A 23,698-nucleotide genomic window follows, 5' to 3' on the forward strand; every position below is an offset into this window, starting at 1 on the left:
CCCGACCTCCGAGCGCCCAACTCGGATATGCGTCTTACTGAAGTGACAGCCACTAGAAAAATGACCTTCAGAGTTAGGAATCTGACTTGGACCGTCCTCAGAGGCTCGAAGGGAGCCCCTGTAAGAGGCCTAAGCACCAGGGAAAGGCCCCACGTGGGGAACCTGCGCACCGGAGGGGGACATAGGTTCACCACCCCCTTTAGGAAGTGTTTAACCAAGGGCAACTGTGCCATCCTCTGCTAGGACCAAGGAAAGGGCAGCCGCCTGCCTCCGCAAGGTTTTATGGGAGAGCCCACGGTCCAGACTGTGCTGCAAAAACTCGAAGACCTGGGCAACAATGGCGGAGGACGGCGGGATTTGGAACCTTTCACACCAGGACGTGAACGCCGATCACGTCGAATTGTAAATTGTGGTCAGTTGGAGCCACTGGGGCTCCGAGTGGAGCAGGACCCCCTGGCACAGGGCGACTTCCTCCTGGGGGATTCTCCAGGGGGGATATATGGACAGCTGGACCAGGTTTGCAAACCTCGGCCAAAAAGGGGCTACCAGGATGACGTGGGCCCCCTCCAACACTATTTTCCTCAGGGTTTCCTGGATGAGAGGAATGGAGGGAAAGCATATAGAAGACCGGGGGGCCACGGGCTCCGGAGAGCATCTGTGCCCTCCGCATTGCATGCAGGAAAGCAGGAATAGAAGCAGGGAAGCTGGATGTTGCTCGGGCTAGCAAACAAGTCCACCCGTGGATTGCCAAATCAGAGGCAGATCCTGTGGAAGATCTCTGGGTCCAGCTGCCACTCACCGTGATCCACCATCATCCGGCTCAACCAGTTGGCCTGGTGGTTTGGCTATACCTGAGATATGTTCCAAGAGGATGGATGACAAGTTCCTCTCTGCCCATAGACCGAGTCTGCGAACCTCCTGCCATAGGCTCCTGGAATGACCTCCTGGTGATTTATGTGGGCCTTGGCCGCCACATTGTGCATCAAGAGGAGGACATGTTGGTTGATGATGGAGTCCCGAAAGTTAGTAAGGCTAGGCGGGCCGCCTTCAACTCCAACCAATTGATATTGTGGTGCAGGTTGGACCATCGACCCTGCGCCAGCCTGGTCCCCATCACCGCCCCCCAGCTGAAGAGACTGGCATCCGTCATGATGGAGATGCGGTCTGGTTCCCAGAACTGGGCCCTGCGGTTCAAGAATGGGGACAACCACCACTTCAGGGAGCAGCGAAGTTGCTCATCTGCCGCTGTTGGAATGGGATGAGAGTCCACTGGAGTGCAGGTGGGCCCACAGGACAATCCCTATGCACGACACCATCTTGCCCAGCAGCTGTGCCAAGGTCAGGATGGAAGCTGATTGACTTGCGCGGACTTGTCATGCCAATGCCTGTAGGCTTGAGAGACGTTCCAGTGAGAGACAAACCAGTCCCGTTATCGGATCTATCATCGTGCCCAAGTGCAGGATTCTAGTTGAAAGGGAGAGGTGACTCTTGGGAAAGTTGATTGAAAACCCCAGAGACTGCAATGACCGGACAGTGACCTGTAGATCCAAGTTCGCCTGCGTATGGGACTGGGCCAGAAAAAGCACGTCATCTAGGTAACAATAGAGTTTCATCGGCCGAGAACACAAGTGAGCCGTCATCACCGCCAGGACCTTCGTGAACGTTTGGGGGCAAGTAAGACCAAATGGAAGTGCCCTGTACTGAAAGTGATGACTCCCGTGTGAGAAACAGAGAAATTTGCGGTGTGACTGCCAGATCGGGATGTGCAGGTATGCCTCTGTCAAGTCTATGGATGCCATGAAGTCCCCCCGCCTGATCCCCAACAGGATGGACTTGAGGGATGACATCTTGAATCACCGGTAAACCAAGTAGGAATTCAGGCGTTTCAAGTCCAGGATTGCCCTCCATCCCCCGGAGCTTTTGGGAACGATGAATAGGTTCAAGTAGACACCTTGTCCCTGTTCCTCCGGGGAATTAGTTCGACTGCCTGAATGTCCAGCAGGTGTTGGATTGCTAGAAGCATAAGGCGCCGCTTTCAGATTCCTGGAGGATGGGAAAGTCCGAAAGAGTGTCGGGGAAGGAGTGAGGAATTCCAGCCGGAGACCCTCTCTGACCGTCAATCTGACCCATGCATCTGATGTTATCTGATCCCACTGGTCCATGAAGGATGCCAGACGGCCGCCATGGGGAGACCCGGGTTCAAGTCATTCCCCCTGCAGAAGGAGCGCCCCCCAAAAGGGCCTTTTGGACTGACCCTGGTACCTATTCCTAACTGGTAGAATGGCCATTGGTTCTGCCTATCATACCTATAGGGGGCACACTGCTGCTGGCAGTAATCCTGATCTGGACTCCTGAAGGAGGAAGAGGGCCTATGGTAGGAAGATGGACGACTGTCTGGCTTCTTGGTGTTTGAAGGAAGGACCTTCTTCTTATCCTTGTTCTTGACCAGTATAGGGTCAAGGGACGCCCCAAAAAGGTTGGGGCCTGAGAAGGGAACCGCTGCCAGATTCAATTTGGACTTATTGTCCATTTGCCAATTGCAGGAGTCTCCTGGCCGTCACAGAGGTGGAAAGAGCTCTGGATGCGAATTTGATGAAATCCAGGGTGGCGTCTGCCGAGAACTGGGTGGCAGAGATGATCTTGGTGAGGTCTTGGTGAAGACGCTCATCCTGAATTGGGATACGATCCTGAAGCTGACTAAGCCACATGACTGTCGTGCTGTTGAAATAGGACTCTGCTGCGGCCGCCTTAATGGCCCAGGCAGAAGCGTTGAAGTTTTTACATAAGGTACGCTTGTCCTCTGGCTTCAGTTTATCTGCCACATCTCCAGAGACTACAGGCCCTAAAAGGGCCACTGGAGCATCTACCATGGGAAGTTGCAAGGCCTGGGCAAAGGCCTGTTCCATATTGTAGTACCATTTATCATTACCCCCTGGATTAGGCAAAGATGAAGGCCTAGCCCATTGATTTTGCACCACCTCAAGGAAGAGTAGAGGAGCTGGGATCTCCTACTTATCCATATTGGGATTTATGAACATAGCTAAATTCGAATCCCTGTGCTGAGAAATCGGTGGGGCCCCCATGCCTATCTGGGTAGTCTTTTTGGCCTTGGGTAACATTGGCTTAAAGGCAGGGGGAGGAAAGAGCCCCGGAAAGGCTGGGGCTTCAGAAGGGTCTATATCCTTGTCCTCTGAGAACCCTAGCTCTGGGTGTGCGGCCTCCCACAAAATAGAATCCTCGCTGACCACTGAGGGGGAGGGCGGTCTAGCAATCTTGCATCTCCTGGTGGAAGAGGGAGATCTCCGCCTGACATCTGCTGGAGGCCTAGATGCTCCTTGAGTGTTATCTCTCTGAGCAAGGCCCAAGGAAATGCCCCTCGATATTGCAGCAGAGATGAGTCTCCAGATACTATCTGTAACTGATCCAGATCCTCTAGTTCCTTATCAGACGGGCCATGAGTGGAGGGTTCCTGAGGGGCAAGTTGTGCAGCAGGTAAGAAGTCTCGGGATCCCCCCTCTCTCGGATCCTCCAACCTTCCCCTATAAGCTCTGGGAGAGATAGAGGGAGGAGAAGTCACCCCCCTTTGGTTCCTGGCTGGGGAGATGGAGGGAGAAGAGGGGCTGAATCTCCTGGTAGGGAAACCAGAAGTTTGGGACCTGCCTCGATGGGAGATCTGGATCTGCTGGGGGATTCAGGCCTAGAAGCCTGAGCCAGTCTCTCTGCTCTGGCCACCTGTTTTTCCAGGGCTTTCTGACTTCTAGATTCATCCCTGGCTGTAGCTCTGGAAGGGCGTTGGTTGGCTGTGGGCCTGGAGGCCTCTGCCCTGGGCCTAAGCTCGCCTGGGCCTCCTCTGCCAGATCCCCCTGGGCCCTATCAGGGTTTGTTAAGGCCATGCCTCACTCATGTGTCTTCAGGCCTCTGTTTCTCTGTTTTGCGAGGAGGCCTTCACTTGCTGAGATGCTGCAGGAAAACATGGGTAGAAGTCTCTGTCCACGAGGTCGCACCAAAATGGCCACTGCGCCTCGTGGATAGGATCAGGCCTCTGAATCAAGTGACTCTGAGGGGTTAGCCTCACGAAGAGCCTGGGTCCTCCGACCCTTACGCCGTCTTCCTGGGCATTCTGAGGTCGCCTCCCTTGCTGAATCTCCTTCTCCTGGCTCCCCCCGGGCTCCTTAAGCCACCGTCACTTGAATTAAAGGCGGCATGCATTCCTCGTGCCGTCCGCGCTCTTCTGAGCCGCTGGGGCAATTGCCAGCAGCAAGCGGCCCACCCACAGTGCGAATGGCCATTGATCCTCTGCGGATGGCCGCTGGGCACTGCGCTCGAGCCGCTGGTGCTTGAAAAAGCTGGGGAACGGCCTCCACAGAGCGCGGAGGGAAATGACCTCCCTCCGGAGGCTGCCTTGGTCTCTTGGGAGACCCACCTCCTTCTCTAGCCGAGCACCAAGCCAATGAGTCAAACTTTAGAATTTTACAGTATCCAATTCAATCCAGTCAAATTCAAATCAATTTCAATTACAATCTAAGTTCAATCTAATTACTATAACCTCGCTGGAGCCAAGTGATTGGACCAAAAGACTGAGGGAAACTGGGAGCCAGGAGGGAAAGGAGGAGATGTTAAAGAAAAATCCTTCAGTCTCTGCACCAATCAGGCTGTAACAAACCCTGCTGTAGCCCCTCCCACCGGAACTACAGGAGAACTACCTATTCACATAATCATTGCACTTAAGATACAATATAAGATTAGTACAAAATCATGATATTTTCTTAGTCTCCTGATCTTTTTATTTCCAACATCATCACAATTTTTTCAGTCTTCATATCTGACAACAATAACAACATTTAGACTCCTTATTAAGATAAGAATGGTGGAGTTAAAAGTGAGCAGAATGATTATGGTTCTCCACTTTTTTATTACATTTCCCCATCTAATGACATGACAGTACAATTGAAGCTACACATAGAAAAAACAAGCTCTTGGATTCAAAAAGAAGTAATTTTGAAGAACATAACTCAATGGCATGGCACTTTTTGTTTCCCTGTAAAATATGCCAAATTAGATCTTTATTTTCACCATGAATTGCTTCAAAAGAGTCCCTTTTGATTCCTAGAAAGCAACAGACATTCTGAAGAGATACTACTAGGTAAGATTATTTTAAGTATATTCCAAAATTGTTCTTCTGTAATTCTTCATTAGGCTACACGGATGTATCTGGGGTAGGGGCATGGCATTAGAAATTTGTCTTGGGCGAAATATTTTCAGCATTTAATTCCTACTTCACTGAAGTAATGAAGAGAATGCTTATCAAATTTGCAGAATACCCAAAACTAAAGGAATACTGAATGTTCTTGCAAAGTTAAAGACATGGGCCAAATAAAAACACCATATCATTTAAAACAGGACACAAAATTTGTTCTAACAGACCTGTCAAAATGCAATGAGAAGTTCAAGAGAAGTTATGAACCCCATTTAAGTGAGTATGTTTGAAGACAGCCGTATGTAATATTCCCGAATGAGTCCAATATTGGATTCAAAATTTTAAGTTTGGGATGTCCAACTTTGGCAACTTTAAGACTTCCAGAATTTCTCAACAAGCAAGAGGAAGTTAAATTATTATTCTAAAACTCAAAGTTTAGAACCATAAGCTTATTATTCTAAAACTGATCTAAGTTATTAGTCTAAAACCAATGGTCAGGCTTAGGTCTAGAAAATTTTCATGAGACAGGTTGGTGTTGATGAGATATTTATGGGTTTCATTTTCAGAATATTTGAATGTAAAATGCTTTTAAAATTCAATACAAAAAAGCTTATATCCAAGGGCAGCAATGGTGAAGGAAGTTTGGCTCTAACTTTCAGATTCTTGGGGCACAGAAACTTGGCTAGATATATGGAAAAGCAAAGCCGCTCAGTAATACAAAGAAATTCCTCTGGATTAGTTTTAAATAATGTTTCTTCCACTTATCTGGGACACACAGCTGAGTCACAGGATAGGTTTTAGCTTCCAAATTGTTGGCCTGGTTTTGTAATTTTTCTACCTTTCTTGTTAAATAATTTCCTTGTTAAATAAGATTCTTGCATGCAATCAAAATTCCCGTAACGTAAGCTAGGCCCTACTGCACCAAATTATGAAACAAAATAGACAGAAATCTTTATTTGAAGACTACTGTCTAGTTCCTTTCCTCTAGCCTAGCTAGGATGAAAAACGATTAAGAAATGCATGCACTGTTTTCAATATTTTCTTCTTTCCCTTAGCAGTCTAATAAAATGAATTCCATTGGCTTGCTTCCACTATATCTTCAAGATATAAGATATACAACCCTGTAAAAAGATGAGTATTAACTCTTAAAGATAACTTTTAAAATCATAAAACATAGTGGAAGGCCATAGGACATGTTTTATATTTTTTTAATGGAAAAGACAAAGATCACAATAGACAAGCAATAGTGTGCAGGTTTTTTTTCACAAAGTTGGAGAAAATAATATTTCGCTTCTAAACATGCTAACCTTTCTTTAGAACATAACTGTACTTTTGGGATTCCCTGTGTGAAATGGCAGGACACTGCAAACCAATTGTAAAAAAAAGTGGGGGGGGCTTCAAAAGGAGTAAGGTATAATTCTGATGCCATAGATATCCTACCAATATGCCTTACTTTAAAAAGGAGTCAAACAAAGAAAAATATTTGGTTCAACCTTGATTGTATTCATCCCTACCTCCTAACCCCAATATTCTTCCCTCTGGCCTAAGTAAATACCTTGTCTTAGTAAAAGTGTGAGTGAGCCTAGAACAACATCATCAAATTGGATGGGGAATGTGTGTGTGTGTGTGCTTGTGTGTGCGTGTGTGTGCATGTGTGTGTGTGTGTGACACAGAGAGAGAGAATTATATAAACATTATTTCATCTCTCATATTTATTAGTGTGGTTCAAGTTACTTGAAAAGCCTACTAGAGTTACTTGTGATAGTAAGTAAAGACAAGGATTCAGAAGTCTTGGGAATGATAGTAACATTATGAAGTTCCATCTCCACTCACTTAATTCCACAAACACAAATTCTCAGTCTATTTCAGTTTAGTTGTTTCATATATTGAGTCTACAGTATTTTTTTCAGCATACAAAACTTTAAAAGAAACAAACTTTAATATTCATGTGAAAATAATTCCATTCCAGAAAACTAAATTGAAAGGGATTAAAGTTAGCCATTTCTTGACACATATTCTGTGGGATTGGGAGGTGGGGGCGGGGGAGGGGGAAATCCTCTTCTGCTATTCCCTTTTGATTGACAGCATAATTATGTAAATTGCCAGTTATTACCACAAATGGAACCAGTGAGCTCAGATTTATTTAATTTGCTCGCATATGCCTATGTTCATAAAGCAGGTATTAGAAAAATCCTCAGCACAGATTGTAAAGCATTTGCAGGTGCTCTTCCATGTATTACATGGAAGAGAGGAGATAAATAACAATAAAGGTGTTATGCAATAAAAATGCTCAATAACAGATTCTGGTTGTGAACTGAAAACATATCCATAAATGGTTGCTCTAAAGTTTTAAATATTGCACTTTTTAAACAAACAAACAAAATCCAATATGGAGCCATAGTTTAAAGTTACATACATTCTAGCCCAGATTCACCAGGAAAATTTGCTCAAGGCTGTTGAACTATTTGTGCTGATTTAAGATAAATAACAGAGCATAAAGCACAATGGGTAATAGCTCTTCAGAGCAAGTATCTGGAACTAAGATGAATTTCCTGACAATGAAACAGCTTGCTCCCCAGAGTTGGGAGTGCCCCATCGCTAGTGTTTTTTAAGAAAAGATGGACAACCGTTTGTCCAGGATGATATGTAGAGTCTTACCTTGGGCAGGGAATTGAACTAGGACAGCTCCAAGGTTCCTTCCAGCCCTGTGATGTTGTGATAAAACCCCAATTGGGCTGGATCTTAAATTGCATGACATTTACTTCAATATATTGGATGCATCATTTCTAACCACTAAATTGTTATTTCATGGGGCAATAGTCCACTTTTTGTTTTGCTATTATTATATTAATGGATTAAAGCTAAAACAACCAAAGGACATTCCCTGTAGAATATAATGTTTCAGAAGCTCTGGGAAAGTCTGTGGATTTTTAAAAAAAACAATTCAGCAATTCAAATATAAATCTTTGTCTGGTGTTTATGTATCTCTCTCTCTCCTGTTTTTGCATGCTTTGTTTCTCATTTTTGCCAGTTAACATTTAAAAAAAAATTAAAAAAATTATTTGCTGATATTTAACAAAGAAATATCAAGCTCTATTTTTGTTAGCTGGGCTGAATGGTATAGGTGCTTCCTATGGATCACCTGGTAATCTACTGGATGCAAAGTAAATTACTCACAATAATTTTCCAACAACATGGGACAAGTTCCTCATTTTGGATTCTCTTCTTTCCCAAAATATGTGGAGAATAGAAAGCCTTAGCAGAAGCATCCAAGAATATGATGTGTTGGACAATATGAGTTGTAAACAATTTAAAACACATTTTGGAAGCAAATATATATTTAATCAAAATCAGATTTTGGCTATTGGATGGCCAAATTTAATATAAGTGGTGGTTCTTCAACTTAAATATTAATATTTGCAGATATGCCCTTTCCAACTTAATGCCTTATAGAATGTTTTGACAGCAACTCCCAAAATGATATACAAAGGAGCCTTGAAATTTTTAACTTTATTAAATAATATCTCTTTAGACTTGCAATAAGGTTCCATTGACAGTTTCTATTGACATTCCTATGCATATCTTAGATAGGAACAAAATTCTAACCCTTATTGATAAGATTTGTTTTATTTAGCTTAAGAACTAATTTCAGTTTACTTTCAATATTAGTTCAACATGAAAAGCTGGACCATTTTTTCTAATTCTCTTGACATCAATGGGGATTTTCCATGGGCTCCTGCCATCGCTTTCTTATATTTATTGACAGCTTTTAACTGTTTCTTGACTTTTGTTTAAGCCTTTATTGTGCCGTTAATAGGAAATTTTACAGAGAGGAATTGCAAAGATGTCAGCAAAAATTAATGCTGCCAAATATTATAAAAATGCAGAAAGGAATCTAGGGAATTTTAAAAGGTAGCCTACTGGTTAAAAAACAGCCTATTGGAATTAAGCTGCTGGATACTATGCAATATCTGCATTAAAAATACAATTTTGAAGGAAAATTTTACAAAATTATAGCAATTTCACAAAGATCATTATTAGAAGACATTTTTTTAATTTGGCATGTAATACTGCAAAAATAATAATAAATTATCTGTTATTAATCAATAATTTCAATAATAAAATATAATATTGAAAGAGTGAGCATAAATAAGCTGAACTTATTAAACTTTTCGCTTTTTAAATATAAAACAAAAAATATTACTATTGGATATTGATAGAAATAGTAAAACATATCATCCTGTTAAAAACATAAATATTATTAATTCTATTTACACTATGCCAGAAATGGGAGTACCTAATTGAATATGAATAGGATTCATGTTAGGAGTACCTAACTGAATATGAGTAGAATAAGAGATTATACTATTCTCCTACTCTGGTGAAAATTGTAAACATCATAAAAATGGAGCAGCTATAATCGTAAACAATCTTGTAAATAAATGCATCATTTATTCCTGTGTCCGGTAGAGTGATGATGATCCAAAAAAATAATACTCCAGTAAATATGAATATTATACAAGTTTATGCTCCCACAGTTGATAGTGATGAAGAGGATTTAGAGAAGTTCTATGAAGATATAAGCAGTGTACTAAAAATCCTAAAAAGTAATGATATCACAATACCCATGGGGGACTTCAATGAAAAGTGGGAAAAGGAAGTGAGGCTCCTGTAGTTGGAAACTTTGGCTTAGGAACTGGAAATGATAGATAACAGATTTATAGACTTCTACAAGGAACATAGGCAATGTGTAATGAATACTTTTTTCAAGTTACCAAAAAGACGCCTCTAGACTTGGAGACCACCGGCAGATAAATGAAATAATATAGTAAGGAACCAAATTGACTATTCTATAATAAACAAAAGATTTAGAAACTCAATAAAAACATACCTACGCGCAGATGTACTATCTAATCAAAATCTACTACTTGCTGAATTCATTTGAAATGTGGATTTGCAGGCTGGTGTTACATATAAGCTGGGTTGACAAAATCAGAAATGAGGAGGTAATAAACCACCTGGGAAAGCCAAGGGAAGTAATTAAAACCATAAAAAAAAGAAAGTTAGAATATTTTGGACATGTGATGCGATACCCGTAAAAATACGGCTTATTTCACTTAATCCTCCAAGGAAAGATTGAAGGCAAACGAGGTCCAGGCAGAAGAAGAACATAATGGCTAAGAAACTAGTTTGAACAAAACTCAGCAGCATTTTTTCGTGTGGCTATTGATAAAAATAAGATCACCAACATGATAACCAGCATCGGATGACACATGTGGCGCAAGAAGAAAAAGAACTAAACATGGAATTGGAAAAGCTAACCAGAATTGGACTTGATTAATGCTTAGAAGAAATATCACCAGGAAATTCTAGAATTAAAAACAAGACTGGAAAGTTAAAAATAAATACATCTCAAGAAATAAATCAACGTACTCTTGTAATCACCAGGAATCAAACTCACAAGAGCCTTTACTTTTTTATATTCACAGTTATTTTTTAAAAATGCTGATCTTTACAATTAAACTCAGTTTATTTGTATATTTAACACAGACTGGCAAAGACTTCAACATGTAAAGCAATTGTTTTCTTAAATAAAGACTTTAAATATATGATCAGAGGTGGGCTCCTACCAATTCGCACCAGTTCGGTAGAACCGGTTCGTCAAATCTACCGAACCGGTTAGAAGAGGTTCCACCAGTGGACCCAGAAAGCAGGCCACACCTACAGAAGAAGTTCCAAAAAAATTTGAAACCCACCAATGTATATGATGCTATTTGCTAGTAAAGAACCATAGACTTTTAAATAGTTACATATATCCTAATAGTTTCAGGATTATTTCTAAAAGAAACATAACTTGTTAAGTTAAAAATTAATATATTCCAGAACAAAAATCTATTTCTAAAGTTTGTTATATTCCCAACAAGAAGATGTAATTAGCACCAAAGTTATGGGCTTGGGTTTCTTTCCAATAAATACAGGTACTTATTTTGTTCAACATTATTAGGAATATATTAGGAATATATTATTCCTAATATAATGCAATATATTGTTAGGAATATAATAAACTTTACTTCGTGTACAAAATATTACAAGGAACAAAAATATAAAAGCAGAATACCACATAATTAATCTGTTTACAGATTATATGCTCCATTTTTTTCTTTGAAAAATCTATACAACAAAGATACAAAAATGGTAATTCAAGTTAAATTCGATGCAGTAACAGGTTTATGAGTTAATTTAATTTAAGTAAATTAATTTCAATACAGAATCACATAAATACAGTTTTTACAGAAGTTAATGGACTTTATACTGGACTTTACATCAGTCCAAAGAAGTTAAAAGATAATTCATAGATCACTTTGTCTTCAATTAATACTATGTTATATAATTTTAAGCTTTCTGACAAATTAATGGAAATGAAAGCCAATCAACACATAGTAAAATGCTGGTAGCAAATTCAATCCTTTTGTTCAAAGTATTTTTGTTTTTCAAGAAATAGAGAAAATTCACCCAATCCTGCAGAAGGTTTATTGCCCATTCTTTCTAAGAAATCTAAACAGATGCAAGATAAACAATGAAATCAATTCTAATTATTACCTACTAAATTGCTTATCACAACATAGTGGATCCTATGACCCAATAATATTTCAAATTGTTCTGACATATATCAGCAAAAAACAGGACAGAATTGTCTGTCCTGTTTTTTTTCTGGCAAGCAATGAACAGAATCTGCTTTTGTGACACCCAAGCATGTGTAGTGATGTTATTATATGAACTGTACTCTTCAGTAGTTCCTTAATGGAGCATGATTTATTTGCCGCAGGAAAGGGGGGGGGGAGACCTTGCATAAGATGCCTCCTCCCATCCAGGTGAAATAATAGGATGGATTCAAAGTGAACTTGGAAGAAAAAATTAAGTTGTTCACTGGTTAGTGAGTGTAAAAGGAGAAAAGGAATTGAAAGATGAATCTGTTGAAGCCATTTTTCAAATGAATTTTACTTATTCCTATTCAGAAGTATCAAACTAAAAATTCTATTAGAAAAGCAGTGGATAATTTGCAGTTTTAGAGTTGCATATAGTTCTTGGGTGAATTTCAGTAGTCTTCAGTCTATCTCATGGTAGAGGTAGTTCAAAATTTAGTAAGCACAACTAAACTACTTCCTAACCTGCAACAGATTGGAGAAAGGAGGGGGAAAGAGGGTAGAAACTGTATTAGCAAGTGGAAAAGAGGTGTCACAATATGCATAAAGTCTTAGTATCTAAGATAATTGTCTAAAACTAAGCTGCAACGTAGAAGCATGGTGAAAAAAATAACAATAGAAAAGAGATCATTTTCTTCATATAAATTCAATTGAGCAAACACTATTTAAATTTTGTTTTTTACAAAAAGTTTAAATCTATTTTCTAGACAGACAAAGGCATGCATAATGATGAACAGAAGTAATAGATTTCTCTTCTTAAAATATTAAAAAGAACTATTTGATACTTTTGCTTTTCCTATCAATCAACACACAAAGAAGAAAGGGGAGGACAAAGCATTATTGCTCATCTTTGATTTTTATTCTTGTGTACATGGTAGAAAAATGATTGAAATAGTATGTGGAAAGAAAAAAGTGATGACCTAAAACTGGCCCATCTGGTATACTTAAAAAAACAGGAAACAAGTTTGCAAGATATATTTAACTGCAACCATTTTCTCTGAAAGTTTATTTTCTGGGTCATTCAAGGACACCAGGCACAATGAATATGACTGTATTGGCAGCAATCAACATTGTGATTGGTAGCAGAAAAGCATTATGAAATATGAGAAATATGAGCAACTAAAGAAATAGCATTGATATTGATTCTAGTTCTTATAGATAAACTGAGATAAGCAAATTACTGGATCCAGATGGTATTTGTTTCACACACACACACACACACACACACACACACACACACACACACTTTAACATTATCTTTAGAGACAGAAAACTGTAAAGTGGCCAATGATATTAAAGATATATTTGGAAGGTAATTAGTCTAGCATCTGTTCCCATAAATTAATGGAAATTTTTATTAAAAATAATTTTCAAGCGTATAAATAGCAACTTTTGCTGAAGAACATTCAACAGAGCTCCATGAAAAATAAGTATCTCTTTATGTGTTTAATAAATAGATCTGATCCAAAAGATATAGAGATCTGATTACTTAGACTGTCATCAAGCTTTTATCAAAGTTAATCTAGCAGTTCTAACATAAAAGAAAGAGCCCTTTATGGTTTACAAGCTGTTTGAAGGACAGATGATATAGAAAAAGAGTCCTTACTGGAAGAGTATAAAACATGGCATTTGCCCAAAGATTGAGTATGTATGTGTGCTTAAAAAAATGTTTTAGTATTTTGAAGCTTATTTTAATGACCAATGGTTAAAATTATTTACAATACACAGGAAAACTGTGAACAGAATTTAAAAGTACAAACAAACACACTAATAGGAATGAGGAAATAGCGGAGACCCTATTTGGCCTTATTCAGTCCAAAATTCTTACAATGTTGTCCCAAAAAATGTTTTTCAAAATGCAATTGTCATTTCTTAGATTTTTTTTTCCTTGAAAATATTTCACTTATTTAATCCCATATCCCCATTCAAGACGATTTGGGACCTGAAGTATCTGGAGAGCTAAAGATGCTATAGCACAGCAATTCTCAAACTTACAAATTTGGGTGGATTTAATTCCCAGAATTCCATCCCCCACCCTCCCCAAAATTCTGGGTGTTGAAGTACACCCATCTTTAAACAAGAGGCAACTGGACTTTCTGGTTTTTGTTTGAAGATGTTTCACTTATCATCCAAGAAGATTCTTCAGTTCTGACGGAATAGTGGGGAATGGACGGATTTACATTCCTTAGCAGTCATCTGGTTGTCAGCTTTTTGAAGGTTGATTGTTAGCTTTCACAGCAACTTAGCTTTCACTCAGATAATGAAAAGGCGAATTCCATTCTAATGATCATTAAGAGAACTACTAAAAAAATTACGGATTTCCTGTACAATCTTCTGCTTATATAAACAGAATAAATGTGGGCAATTTTATTCAGCAATTTAGTGAATTGTATCATTTCTAATCTGAAATTCTATTAAAATAAGTTTTGTTTCCAAACCACACTTGCCTTTAAGGTACAAAAGAACAGAAGTTCTCTTCCTTTTCATGGTAAACCTGACTTTAGAAATCAAATGCTTCCTTCATTTATGCTATGTTCTCTACACAAACCAGGAAGCTGACCCTAAAATCCATAATTTCTTCAAAATAATGGAGTTAAAGTTAAACAATCTCCCTTCCTTCCCTCTCCCATGAAATTAGTGCACAGTTCTGTGCCCATGTGATACACATATTTTCTGCCTCAGAAAATAAATAATTCTACAAATTGGTAAGTTCATCCAAATTCTACAAATTGGTGAGTTCACCTGAAATGACTCTGAATATTAGTATTTAACTGTTATTCTTTATCCATTACTATTAAATTATCAGAGAATGCTATATTTGCTATCAATGTATTCAATATTATCAACCAAACAATTTTTATAAGGATTGTTTGATTGATAATATTATCTCAATGATTAGAGTTACAAATTTTGTTTTTATAGCAATTAAAGTTGGAATAAATTCAGCTGTTTACCACCTCAAAGTGAATCTACAACCAAGCATCCCAAGATGTACTCTCAGGAGTCCTTAGGGGAAAAATAGTCTTTTCCAGAGACTGCTCCGAAAATTTCCATCATGAAAGACAAAATGGGTTCCATGTGGAAACGGTTGTACTCGAAAACGACTGCTTGATTTGGAGGAAGAACAATATTGGGACAAACCCCAAATAATATCTGACTACAGATGATCCAGACAGAGGAATTTGGTTCAAAGGAATTTGGTCAAAATATTTAAAATAAAATCTTAAATTTCTTAACAAAACATAGTGCTTATGCAAACATGAATCAAAGCATTTTTTCAAAAACATAGTGATAGTGCTGAATATGAAAGCGCATGATCAAAAAACTGAACCAACAGGCAACAGTGGGGAAACAAAAGTGAGGTAACAATATAAGAAAAAAACACAAAAAACAAAAATGGTCAGTTACATAAAGTCTGCAAACCTGCATTTTAGCAAGATGGAGGAAAATGAGTTTAATCTGCATATAGACATTACAATGGCAGAAAGGTAAGAGAATGAAACTGTGTTCATATTTAATTGCAAAAGGGCACCTTGACAAATATATTGCAAAGTTCCTTAGTTATACTAAGTGGTGGTTGTTTGTTTGTTTGTTTGAAATTCAGTTGTACTGGTTGAAAAATCCATTTACTTGATAATGATTGCCTTGGGAAGATGCCACCATTTGAGATTGCCAGAAATATCAACAAACATGCATATGGCATTACCATGGTAATGAATTAGGTATGTCTAGTTTGAGGAAAAGAAGGACTAGGGAGTGACATGATTGTGGTGTTCCAATATCTCAGGGGTTGCCACAAAGAAGAGGGAGTCAAACTATTCTCCAAGGCACCTGAGGGTAGAACAAGAAGCAATGGGTGGAAACTAATCAAGGAGAGAAGCAACTTAGAACTGAGGAGAAATTTCCTCACAGAACAATTAATCAGTGGAACAGCTTGCCTCTAGAAGTTGTGAATGCCCCAACACTGGAAGTCTTTAAGAAGATGTTGGATAGCCATTTATCTGAAACGGTTTCCTGCCTAGGCAGGGGGTTGGACTAGAAGACCTCCAAGGTCCCTTCCAATTCTGTTATTCTATTCTATTCTATTCTATTCTATTGATTCCAAGTTCTATTTACTCTGCACAATGGCTAATGATAACTAAAATATTCTTTTGATCTAGTAGACAGTAGTTACTTGATATTGGTGAACATAGGGGACAAGATATGCATTATTTAATGTTAGTGCAGATGCGAGGCACGGAAAAAATCAACTGCATGTTCAGCAGAAGCAGAAATGGTAATAATCCCCAACCTTGCTGAACATGGAAAGTAACCTATCAAAGGATAACCAAAGAGTGAGGCATGCAATTGGAAAAATGATGTCATTGACATGTAATTTACACAGGGATTATCTTTCTTAGTAATATGTTGATGGAGATTCTCAGTCATCCAGATAAAATTATCCCATGGCAATTGGTCTTCTTGTTTGTTTGTTTGAAATTTTTGTTGTTTATCCAAGCAGCTTTTTCAGTCTGAAGTTCAGATTGAAAAAAACTACTGTAGTTGGATAAGCAGCAAAACATCTCAAACCAAAAAAGAAAAGAGGTCAGGTGCTATGATTCACCTTCAGACTTTTTTAGTAATACAAAGGGCATATACAAATATTTTCTTCTTATATAACATCTTCTGATAGCCACTTCAGTGTTGCAGAGAAGCAGAGGAGCAATGATCACACAAAATTGGATATTCATTAGGAAATTGGCACATCACATGTGTCAGATTCTTGTGCATTTTCATTTTTGTAAGAGAAAAGAATAAGAGAGAAAAATAATTAAATTCACCCTACTTGTGCTATATTACAGGAAGGACTGAAGTTATAAGATCAGAGCAACTTTTTGGTACAAGGAAAGGAATACAGCATTCTTGAAAATCTGCTTGTAAGGCTATATTTCTTTGAAAAAAAACCTTAGAGTTAGATCAAGCTAGATCAATACTGAGGCAAAGGATCTCAAATATGGAAGGTGAAACAAAAAAATGCTGCTTTCTCTCACAATATAATTACAAATAACCAAATCATTAGTGTCTAAACTAGCCCCATTTTTATATCATATCACAGTTCCAAAATTTGGGATATTTTATCCATAGCTTGATTTAATATTCTCTCCACAGTTGTCATGGAAGAGAAATATATAAAAACCCTACATAAAACCCAATAGTGTACTGCTCCTGTAATTCAGGTACCATAAAAACCATGTTTTTCTGTTTTGCGAATTCTACGGGGACATTCATCATCAGTTGATTACCCTACTTTTATTCAAATATCAAAGATACTTGATAGCTTTTATCTGAGCTATCTGTTAAATAATCAAGATGAATTCATTTCTCTAAAAGTAGCAAAATTTTGCTAAATTATGTGTAATCTTCACACGTAAGTGGTTCCTGATAGCTCTTATTGATAGGACTAGTTTTGTGTTGCTCATTTTATTGATTGTATTAATGGTCAATGAATGAAATAAACTTCTGTCAGAATTTTAAGCAAGATGTAAACCTTTCAGATGGCTGTTTAAAAAGTATTTAAATGAAAAAAATCTATTGATCATGAGAACACTTTTGAGATAACTACTGGAATTATAAGATCCTTATGCCACTGAATGTAAAATGGGCACATTAGCAACACCTGGGCTAGAGATGCTATCTCCATTTCAGAATGTAGACAAAACCTAGTAAGTCTGCCCATTGTCATCTTAATGAGTAGCACATCAGTTTGGATCACAAGAAAAGTCTCCTGTGGGGGAAAATGTAAGATTATTGAATAAATATTTAGTGATAGTCCCAGAGGTGATTTTAAAAATTGTCCTGTTAGATGGAACAAAAATTCTGGCTCTATCATTTTTTTAAAATATCTTGATCCCAAATTTACTTAAATTCAGCCAAGATTTTTAGGTTCTTATCTTCCCAAGAGAGACCAAATAACATGATCTAGTATAGAGGGCTTTTCTATTCCAACAATGCCTATTTTTGATCCTGATAAAACCTTTGGGAAATAATACATCAACAAATAACAACACTTTCTTTAGCAGAAGGTGCTTTTCCATCACCACCAATCACATTTCCCTGGAAGAACAGAGAGAAATCAAATCTGCCAGCACTTGCTACCTTTTCATGTATTTTACCAGTGGATACATGGAAAAATACATGGAGTTAGTTTTATTAGCATTGTTTGTAACTGTAGCACACTGAAGGTGATACCAATCCCATTATATTTCAATGATGTCAGGCACAGAGAACATTTGAAACGGATGCTGCAAAGCAGAGTCAGTCAGTAACTGAAAGAAGTGCATGACTCGAGAATTTTTGTGAGCTGTTTCAGTTGCATTGCCTGAATATAAATCAGTTCCATGAAAATAGCATCAGTTTCTAAGAGCATAGAAATGGACAGATCTATCTACTCAACCGTTATCCCGACTAAAGCATCCTTACAGGGGGCGTGCGCGGAGGAGGGTTCTGCTTCAATGCATTCAGATATGACAGACCCATCATCTCATAAGGAAATTGGCTCCACCATAAAACTTCTTCTGTTCTTGAAAGCCAAAGGGGTCATTACCTAGAAATTCTGATAGAGGCAGATTTAATGGAAGACACTGAAGGTGATACCAATCCCATTATATTTCAATGATGACTTCAGCGAGGTGGTGGCTGAAGTTAATGGAATGATGAATTAGGATCACATAAGGTATGATAATCAGTCCTTCCTTTTCACTCAATATCCTCCAATTCTAATATGAATCAGCAGTTAGTAGTGATTATCCATTAAAGGCAAGAAATGTATGAGGATAACCTGAATTATTTTCCTTCTGCCGCTTTCTGGAATAACACAAAGAAGTTTTGAGGGCAGCAAATTAATCCAAGTTTACAGGCAATTTGCTATTTGTCTGTCCTTGGTTCCATCTAAATTGGAATGATGTTTATAATATGGATATAAAGAGATCCAGCATGGCCTATGTATTCACTATAGCATGGATCAAAGGCTTTAAAAAGCCATGAAACTGAGTCTAAAGCAATGTTTGTCAAACTTAGCAACTTTAAAGTCTGGTTGATGAATTCTGGGAATTGAAGTCTGCGTAACTTAAAGTTGTCAAGATTGACAAACAAATAGTGGCCTAGAGGAAGGGGCTTGTAGATACACCGTGATAGTTTAATCACATCACTGATGAAGTCTCCATTTACATTAAGCACATGGCTTTTCAAGGCAGAAAAGATGGCATGCTCAAACTTTGTGGAAGCTAACTGTAAACGTGAAATGTATGATCATTTATAAAAGCTTTTTTTCCCCAGTGCCTGAAGGGTTTATACTGAAATACAAAAGACGCATTGAAGCAATGTGATTTTATGCATCCTGATGACATCTTGTGATTTAACTAAGAAAGAACAGAGACTAACTTAAAAAAAAGAATAAATTGCCTGGGGAACTCTTTTATTGGCATGCTGTTTGCAGCAATCACCTGTCTTCATTTTTAAGTTGTGAGACTTCAAATGAAGGAAAAAGAAAAATATAGTGACATGTTTCTGGAAATACAGCATTTGTCACATATAGATTAGAAAGAGAATATCAATCACTTTGGGCTGTTTAAGAGCTGATAAAACCTTTCTACCTCAAGAAAAATAATGGAATAGCTCACTGGTAGACTTATCCCTCCCCCCCGCAAAAAAAACCCCAACCTAAAGCCCAACAGAAAAGTAGGAAAGAACAATACAGATAATTTTAATGAGTGCCTCATTAAGTAACTGTTCCAAGTTGTGGTGGTGTAAATAGTATAAAATCAGAGTTTTGAAATGAGCCCTTACATTTACAACCATTTCAGCATCTCATATCATGTGATCATTATCTGAGTGTTTGCCAATTGGTTTATGACAAGTAAGTTGATGGAGAATGCAGAAAAAGAATAATAAGTTGCAGTGATTCTCATTTATAACCATAGTGCCATGATGGTGAAACTATAGTCCCGTGTGCCACAGGTGGAACGCAGAGCCCTCTCTGTGGGTATGCCTCCCACCAGCCAGCTGGTCTTCGGGTCTCTGCTGCACATGCACATGGAACAAGGACACATGCATGGTGGGGTGAGATGTATGTTTAGGGGGCACTCACATTGCATTTGGGAGGTTATAGGTTTAGGTTTATAGGTTTATTTCATTTATATGCCGCCCTATTCCCAGAGGGACTCAGGGTGGCTAACAAACCCAGGGGAGGGGGGGTAATACAAAGAAGGCAAAAACAACAAACAGGATACAGAGAAAATTTAAAAACAATCAACAGTCACACAGTTCGAGCGGGGAAGGGAACTCATCAACCCCAGGCCTGCCGGAACAGCCAGGTTTTAACGGCTTTGCAGAAAGCCTGAAGGGAGGTGAGGTTCATGTGCGTGAGCACCCCCTGAACCAACCTGGAAGCCAAAATGGGGTGCAGGGGGACCACATGTTTCCCCCCATGCCCCACTGTGGGCCTGGAAAGCCTCCTGCACCAGCATGAAAACCAAAAATGAGCAAGGGGGGGTCAGGTGCATGCAGGGGGCGCATGCATGAGGGTGCACACAAAGGGGGAAGTCACATTGCATTTGGGAGTTTTGTGCTTGCGTAGGTTGAGCCCTCAGCACCCAAAAGGTTAGACATCACTGCCATAGTGACTTGCTTAGTTAAATTGTACGGCCATCATAGTTATGTGATTTTCTGCTTGAGGACCATGGCACTTAGTGGCTAAGTTGTCATTCCCAATTATGGTCACTAAGCAAGGATCACCTGTACATTTTTAAAAATATTTCAGTTGTCAATCTGGTCAGAGAATAGCACTTGAAATAACTCAAAAGTTATTATTTTCTCCAAAGAGCAAATCATATGCAGAGATGGTATTTCAGGAATTGGTGAGTAGGAACTATTGATAGTCTATCCTCTTCATGGTGCAAGCTCATGGGACAGTTAAATCACTTACGTTAGAGTTCTCCAACCCCTGGTCTGCAGACTGGTACTGGGCCACAACCTATTGAACCAGGCCACAGAAGTGAGTAAAGCTGCATTTGCGTATGCATGGGATCTAGGTAACACATGAAACTATCTCCATTCCATCCCTGCCCAATCCATGGAAAAATTGACTTTTCCAGAAACTGATTCCTACTGCAAAAAGGTTGGGGACCAATGTTCTACGTAATAGCATGTAATATTGTATTTGGGCTTATTCAGCCAATCAATTCTATAACTGGAGCTTCTTATAGTGGGGTATTAAGTTGGTATTCTGTCCTATTCAATAGGATGAAAATAAATACCTTCAGATTCAGCACAGTAGAATTTCTTTTCTTTTTTCTTTTTAAATGAAATAATATCATCTGTAAAACATCCCTTTCATATAAGATGAAAAAGGCCAGCATACTAGACTCTGTCACTGTCTAAATTTTGGCATGTCTCTATTAAGGAGGTTATTAAACTTCTCTCTCTTCATGATGATTGTCAAAAAGGTCTTATTTTAATATCATTTGACAATATTTAAACCTCTTTGTTTTAAATTTAATGCATTGTTATAATTCTTATGGTTGCAACCAGAAAAATATCTTGAACAAGGCATCATCTACTACTTAAAGCATTCCTTCTTAGAAGTGTTGTACCACCCAAGAACAATATCTACACATACTAATGTGGATGAGTCTTACTATTTGGACATAAATTGTTAATGATTCATATGGTTCTTTTTCTTCTTCTCACTTTTGTAATATGCAAGGTTGTATAACCCAGGGAAATATTTTTTAGCTGAAAGATGGATTTGGAAATTCAAATAGATGATGATCATATTCTCACTATCCCTCACTGTCATGAGGTTGTTTCTCCATTCACAACAGGAAGTTTCTTTAATATGGGAGCCCTGACATGAATGGCCAATTCATCAAAAGGCAAACCAATAAGGTTGCTCCCCATCATTTCCCATCTCAATTTATTGTACTATTCATGTCTTTCTCTTGGTATGTTTTATAACTATGGTTTTTTTTTTAGAAAAAGCACTTGTCACAGTCATTCACCAGTCTTATTTTGCAACAAACAGCCTTGAAATGTGTGGGGGGTGGGCAGCTTTTGACAACAAAGGTAATGTTAAAAGCTGCCTCTTTTATTTTTCAACCTGCTATGCTCTCCTGCCTTATTGTTTTAAAATAAATAAATATTGGGACAAAATAAAAAATATTATTGAGTCACTTAGGCCAAAGGACATAGCATGCAACCAAGGGAAGTGCAGTGACACAGACATCCTTAGGTATAGCCCTACTAATCCCCTGTGTATCCAGAACTGAAATGTTTTTGAATTTGTTTCTACATAAAAGGTACTGTCAAATCTAGAGATGCATAACGATCTTTTTTCCTTCTGCTTCAAATAATGTGAAAGCTTTCTTTTCAGAATGCGGAAGATAAAAGGAAAGTGATGCAGCACAGGGTGCCTTAATATTTCTGAAAGTGCATAGATTTTCTTCCAATCTCTCTGGGCAGTAAGCAATACTTATTTTCTTCAAATGGAAAAAAAATGCTCACCACAAAAGAGAAAATGCCAGGTGTGGAAGAAGTTGTAAAAATAAATTCTTCTTTAGACCCTCCCCTGTTTTTTCTCTCCATTAAAACAACACATTCAATTTTGCATAGAATCAATTTTTCACAATAATCAGTATAATCTTGTTCATATTTGTGAGGAGATAAGGTCACCTTTAAAGCCATGCAATAATGAGTCTATGAGAATTCACTGTTATTTTCTTGTTAACATTTTTATTGAGTTATAAGATAAAATACAAAATACAAAAGAAAATAGGAAAACAATGGGGATGAAGAAAAGTGAGGAAGGATTAAGAAAAAGAAGCATTGACTTCTGACTCTCTCTGTTGCAATAAAATAAGGCATTAACATCAAGTCACAACTTTTTGGTTTTTTATAATAATATAAAACAGACGTTTTGTAAAGATCAATTAGTCAAATCTGTAAAACCCCAAATCAAAGTTTCATTCTTTCCCACTTCAAGCACAAAGTTGAGAAGCGGTCTCCATATGGAAACAAAATACATGTTATTTTCATGAAGGGAAGTTTTGTTTTTATATAATTGACTCAAAATTAATCTCCAATCTACCCAAGTTTAAAGTAAAATGTTTTTCATAAAATAATAATCTAGAAACCTGTATGTTTAATAAAAGTGTAATTGTGGATCATAACCAAAGATAAAATATGTAATATTTTAAAAATGGAATGAAGTTTCAGTTTTCTCAAGACTAATTTATATCTTGTGCTGTACCAAGATGAAACTGGTACTTTAGTTTTTAATAAAATGCAATTAAGAAAAATTTCTGTCCTGTCCTACCCATCTTTTAGGTACTATCAGTCCTACTTCAGGATTTCAGGATTTAATAACATGATAAATTGCCTTAGAAACAGAACACTAACCATATAAATCTTATTGATCTTTATTTTTTAATTCTGAGAGTACAGTATTTAACTATTAGATTTATACCCTGCCTTTCTCCCAAGAATTCAGTGTAATATCTATAGCAAATGTCTTCCTTTTTCCCCCTCACCATAATTTTCCTGGGAGGTATATTGGGCAGACCAAAAATGAATGATCAAAAGTCACTCACTGCAGAGTATGTGTGCAAGCCACCTGTGTTCAAATCTAGTTAATCTAATTTGGCGAAGCTTCTTCTCTGGTAACACTATATTGCTAACTAGGGCATACCAAACCTTTGACAGGTCAATTCTTGATTATAGCTCGTCCACCTGGAACCCACACTGTATATCGGACATTAACACA

Source organism: Thamnophis elegans, chromosome Z (assembly GCF_009769535.1).
Source record: "Thamnophis elegans isolate rThaEle1 chromosome Z, rThaEle1.pri, whole genome shotgun sequence".
In the NCBI taxonomy this organism is placed as follows: Eukaryota; Metazoa; Chordata; class Lepidosauria; order Squamata; family Colubridae; genus Thamnophis; species Thamnophis elegans.